We start from the raw sequence: 6462 nt of genomic DNA, 5'->3' as shown, positions 1-6462 counted from the left end.
CAACCCCACCCAGGGCGCTCCTGGGGGAAGACTGTTTTCTGTTCCTATCTCTAGCCACAGAAACAGTCAGCAACTGCCAAGGGGCAGCTTCTCTTGTTGATAACCAAAATCGAGGAATAAGCTTGAAGCCTGGCGTTACTTGGCATTCTGCACAGTCTTGTCAAGGGAGGGAAAGGATTCTCGAAAAGGGGAACATGATCTATATTGTCAGAGGGTCCTCAGAACTCTGGTGTCGCCAAGAACGGGTTCCTGGAGGTGGGGTGTCCTATTTTCATTTCTGTTGCTACGAAAAATCACCCTGCCAAAAAAGATTTCGGGGAGGAAGGGTGGAGTTGGCTTAAAATTCCAAGTCACAGCCCATCATTTTGAGGAAATCAAGGCAGGGCAGGAAATGGACCCATTGCATCCGCATGCAAGAGTAAGAGAGGGAACTTGCTTACTTGCTTGCTGCTGCTCAGCTAGCCCAAGCTATACAGCCGTACAGCCCAGGGTCCCAACCAGGGCATGAACTTCACACAATGGGCTAGGACTTCTCACCTCTTCTCCATCCCACAGCATGCCCGCGGGCCAGTCTCAGGTAGATAATCATTCATGGAGACTCTCCTCGGTCTGGTGATTGTGGGGTTTGTCAGTTTAAAACTGGCAGCATATGGGGGGTATTGTTCAGACAGAAGTAGACCCTCTGTGGATGAAGGGACGAAGGAAAGCTGCAATCAGAGTGAACTGGCTTTACTCTAGACAAGAGAGGCCAAGGAGGAAGTTGGGGAGCTGAAGGTAGGAGGCTAGTGGGGGTTTTGTTGCATTCTCTAAGCATGCAGGAAGTGGTGAGTATGTGGAAGGAGAGGAGCTGGGCCTGCAGGAGCAGGTTCCACTGCATGAGCACAGTTTTGCTTTATTTTGTTTTGTCTGCTGTATTCTGGGGTGGGGGTGGGTGGGTGGAGTATGTGGGCATGTTCTTGTATGTGCAGGTACAGGTATGTGTGCACACATGCAAAGGCCAGAGGTCCTCCACTCTTGTGCTGGGGAGGGGGCATAGGTACCACACTGGGACTGTACAAGTCAGAGGATGTGAAGGGGTCAGTTCTCTCCTTCCACCATATGAGTTCAGGAGCTGAACTCAGGGCCACCTGGTGAGCCATCTCCATCACTGGCCCTCTACCTTGTTCTCTGAGATAAGATCTTTTACAGTCCTGAAGTGGACCAAGTAGTCTAGGCTACCTGCCCAGTGAGCCCCAGGGAAGCACACTATCCACTTAACTTCTCTATAGTTTTTGCAGTGATTATTGTGGCCACAGAAGAGAGGCTTCTGTCAGCGAGTAGTTGTCAGGGAAGGAAGGACCATGGGTCAGGTTAGCAGACAGGCCTCCCTTTTCTTCCCTGAAATGGAGGGCTTTGTCCTCCCTTGAGCATGGTGGGGAAGAAGAGAGGGTGAGAGGTGAGAGACTGGTCAAGATCTGAGGGCGGGCACTTTGTGGGAACTGGGAAGAGTTGCTGACTACGATAATGGAGGTGAGGAAGGGAGACGATGAGGGCTCTGTGTGTGTGTGTGTGTGTGTGTGTGTGTAAGGACCATTAGTGCACAGAAGCAGAGGGCAGAAGCCGGAATGATATTTGACATTGTGTCAGTGGGGGATGGAAGGAAATGTGTTGTTATATTCTTGCTTAAACAACATCAGCAAACCTTTCAACACTACAAAGTTAGCAAAGTAGAACTGGACCCCTCCCTGCATTTCCACCTCTCCCTAACTCAGCTCACATCCTGTCCCTTCTTTCACACTGGTCAGCCCCAACACTTACTCATTCTACCTTCTCCCGGCATCCTGTCCCAATTTCCTTGAACTACATTGGATTTTCAACGTGGGAGGTTTTATTTTTTATTCTGGTAACTCCTCCACGTAACCGCCAAAGCGAATTCTATTTGCCCCAAAGCCTCCCATATTCCCCAGAGAGAATCCGTTTCTTGTCTTGGTTCCTATTAAACTAGAATGGCCCAACATTTTTTTCCTTTTTCTTTCCTTTTTGATTTTTCAAGACAGGGTTTCTGTGTGTAACAGAGCCTAGCTATTCTGGAACTGGATCTGTAGAAGAGGCTTACCTCTAACTCACAGAGATCCACCTGCTTCTGTCCCGTGAGTGCTGGTATTAAAGGTGTTTACCTCTACACTGGACAACCCATCATTTTCTTAATCCCTCTTGGGAGAAATTGCCTCACTCTGCATTGGCAAGCCCAGGGGCACAAAAGATTGATTCAGTGTGATCAATTTACGGATTCCCTCCCAACATTTAAGATTGGGCTAGAGGTGCACGCTGGCGGCACCAGGTACAGGACTCTAGATTTGGGTCCAGAGCTGATGCTTGCTCAGCTCCTTGCCTGAGTCCGGAGCGGGGACAGGAAAAAAGAGCATGCATCTCGACAAGAGAACAAGATGAGGGTGAAGGATGTGAGAAATAATTCTGTCCAGTGAGAGTTCTGTGCAAGACCCAAAGGAACATCACACAGCTGAGTTCCTGGAGATCTTCCAGCACTGTTACCATGAACTATGCGGCAGTGGAGTTAGCCCTAGGCAGTTTCTGTTCTCTGCCCCTGGACTCGAAGGCTCTATTCCCACAGTTTCTCCAGTGGCTGTCTTATCGTTAGTTATGTGGGTGTCTGGGTCTGCCTGGGCCCGAATCCCTGAGGGCAGGGACTCTGCTCTGCTCATTCCTTACAGGTATATGTTGAATCCTCAAAAAATTACTGTTGGATTTTTTATCTTCACAGTTCACAAAATGATTCAGTGTATCATTTCTTAGCAGATATTCTAAACTTCTCGCTGCTTTGCCCTCAATTTTGCTATTGTATTGCTTTTCTGAGTTTGTGACAAATACCAGATATAAGAAATTTAAAAGGAGGATTAATTTTAGCTTATGGCTTCAGAGGTATTGATCCATCATGTCAGGGAGAGCTCGGCACATCAGAGACAAGCTCATATCCCAAGAGATTTGGGGGTGTTCAAAACAAGGTTTCTCTGTACAGTTCTGGCTGTCCTGGAACTCTGTAGACCAGGTTGGCATTGAACTCAGAGATCCACCTGCTTCTGCCTCCCGGTGCTGGGATTAAAGTTGCTCCACTACCAACTAGCCAGGAGAATAATTTAGAAAGAGGCCCCTACTGGCCCTATTCCTCCAACCAGGTCTTACCTCCTGCTTTTCACTACCTTCCAATAATGTCATCATCTTATGAATCCATAAAGAGATGAAGCCAGAGTCCTCAGAACCTAAATCATTTCTGGAAATGTCCTCACAGACACTCTTAGAGGCACATTTCAGGCACTCTCTAGGTGTTTCTCAATCAATCTAGTTGACAAGATTTGCATTATTTTACATAATTTTCATTAAATTGACTCCTATATGGTTCCAACCCTCCCCCACCTACCCCTGCCGCTGCCAAAATTCATAGGCTTTGAGTCTCCCCTATTTGGAGTTCAACATAAAGGATTCAGAGTACTGTGACATTAGAAAGCCCTGCCTCTGTCTCGGTTGGTGAGGTTGTGTCTTCTAAAGGTCTTTATTTCCCAGGAAAGCTGCTGGGACAGCTTCCTTCAATTTTTGTTTTATTGGAAATAGATTTTTTCATATGCTATAATTTGATTATAGTTTCTTCTCCCTCTACACCTCCCAGCTCCTCCCCACTTCACCTCCCCTCTGGATCCACTCCCTTTCTGTCTCCCATTAGAAAAGAACAGGCTCCTATGAGATAACAACTAAACATGACAAAATAAAATATAGGAGATAAAGCAAAACCATCATACTGAAGTTGGACACGGTCACCCAATGTGAAGGAAAAAGCCTCTAGAGCAGGCACAAGAGTCAGAGATGCGCTCATTCTCACACTAAGGAGTCAGAGGACCCTGTGCTTGCTGCTTCAGTCTCTGTGAGCTCAAACGCACTTTGCCTTGTTCTCCTGGTGTCCTCCATCACCTCTGGCTCGGATTCCCTGAGCTCTGAGGGTATTTGATGGAATCGTCGTCCTACTTAAACTCTCTCCCCATGCAGTGTCTGGCTGTGAGTTTCTGAATCTGACCTCATCCGCTGCCAGAGGAGGCTTCTATGATGACTAAAAAAGGCACTGATCTATGAGTATAACAGAATATCATTAGAAATCAATTGATACTTAAAAAAGAAAGACCAGTAGGGTTTGGTTTTGCCCTAGGTCTCTAGGCTATCTAGTCTCTGGCTCTTGGGTATGGGTTCCTTTTCATGGGGTGGACTTTAAGTCAAATCAGACATTGGTTGTTTACTCCCACAAGTTCTGTGCCAACACGGGGCACCTTAACTTCAGTGATGTCATCTGAGGCACATCAGTGGGTCATTCGTGCATCTCCTTCACATCCACTCAGAATCTCAGATTTCCAGAATCAAGGACAGTGATCCCCAGACTTCTGATCAATTATAAACCAGCATTGTTATTAAGATGAGGGCTGGTGGATTTATATTCTCCTAAGAATAGCATTCAAAAGCACCAAGCTTCTATTAACACAGCAATATTTCATAAGATAAAGGGTATACCAAACCCAAATTATGTGAGCGCTACCAACTAAATAGCATATACATTTGACTATAAAATAATGTTTATTTATAAACTTAAAGATACATATTTTAAAGCAAGAAAGATTGAACATTGTGGCTGACACATCAATGCATTGTTGTGTTAGTTATTTCTATGGCCACCATGGCAACTCCTGACAAGGAAAGATTTTTGTCACTGTTTTAGAGGGTCACCATCCATCACGGTGGAGAGGGCATGGCTGAGAATGCAAAGTGGCTTAGTTCCTGATACCAGCAGTGAGTGACAGTGATGTTATGGTGACTGGCAGGAAGCACAGACACTAGACAGAAATCAGGTCCAGTGACCTATTTCCATAAGTCAAGTCAATCTCCTAAAAACTCCTTCAGAATAATAGTCCACAAACCTGGTGATCCAGTATTCAAGACATGATCCTATGGCAGTCATTTCAGATTCAAACCATCACATCTGTATTGTCATTGCTCGTGTTTAGTAAATGTTAGCCTTTTTCCCCCCTGATTTTTCCCTTCTCTTTCCTCAAGGTTTCCTGATCTCCTGTAGAGATCCTGTAGACTGTCGTGTGCCCTTTGAGGACAAGTTACTGGAGAATTGAATGACCAATAGACTGAGAAGACACAGGGTTCCTAGAGGTATCCTAGGGATTAAGGAAGATGTGGAGATGTAGTGAGATTGGAGACATTTCCATGGGGCTCACCAACCTTGCAAGTAAGGGGAAAGTACTGGGTGTAGGATCATTCCAGAGCCTTGATAGATCAAGAGAGTTGTTTGGTTCTGGTTCTATGCATGTGTGTGTGCTAAAGAGATGAATACTTTACATTGGTATTGATCTCGGTCTATTGATACAAATTTAAGGTAGATCTTGTTATATGTATATTTCTGCTCTTAATTAAGGTATTGTGATTGCACAGTTCATTTTAAAATTTAATGAATAATTAATAAATATAGGTTAATAGTCATCTACAATAGTCAAACTTTTAGACATGTTAGTTAGGTTTTCTAGATATACAGAGATATATTTCAGTTAGATAATTTTCAGATCTTTCAAAGACTACAGAATGTGGCATTTAAAATGTTTTAATAACTTAGGACTTTTCATGGCATGAGACTCACCTGCTCCTGGCAGCACCAATCTACTTCAAGAGGATGATGGGCATCGAAGAGACTCCTTATGGAGTTTGTTAGCCATTTGGGCAAGAAACTGCTTTTGCCTGAACTGCTTGACTGGACAAGCAGGACCCACAGAAAAATGACTGTTGAAGTTGCCTAAAGAAGGTGAGACAGTCCTTCAGTGTTTGTTCTTCATGAAAGAGTCTGCAAGACATTCTGCAGGACACAAAAGAAAGTGACTGGCAAACTGCCAATATAGGTGGAACTGTCTTTGAAATTTCGTGCTTCATGGAAAAGTCTGCTGGATACTATGGGCCTGTAGGCTGAAGATGGGTGCCCCAACAATACAGAACAACTTTGGGTGACTGTGCAGGCAGCGAGATGTCTCTGTCATTTCTAGAGTTTTGGAAGTTTACTTAGGTAATATTATATTCTTCTGGGGTCTTTGATGGAGTTGAAGAATAGTTATAGTTTTACTTAGTTATGATAAAAGATAGATATAAATATTGTAACTGTAATTCTTGCTTGATACCTGTTTTGTTATATGTAATTTTTCTGTGCTAATGTTAAAACCTTTTTATTTAAACAGAAAAGGGGAAATGGTGTGGGAAAGAAACTGCTTTCAGCAAGTGGCTTAACAGAATATAGCCAGGCTGGATGGAGATATATATCCAGAGAGAGAGAGAGAGAGAGAGAGAGAGAGAGAGAGAGAGAGAGAGCAGAGTGAAAGAGATGCCATGTAGCCGCCAGAGGGGAAAGATGTGAGCTGTTAGGTGGAACCTTGCCGG

This window comes from Microtus pennsylvanicus, chromosome 5 (assembly GCF_037038515.1).
Source record: "Microtus pennsylvanicus isolate mMicPen1 chromosome 5, mMicPen1.hap1, whole genome shotgun sequence".
NCBI lineage: Eukaryota > Metazoa > Chordata > Mammalia > Rodentia > Cricetidae > Microtus > Microtus pennsylvanicus.
The sequence above is the reverse complement of the archived record's forward strand: the minus strand, read 5'-3'. Positions refer to the sequence as shown.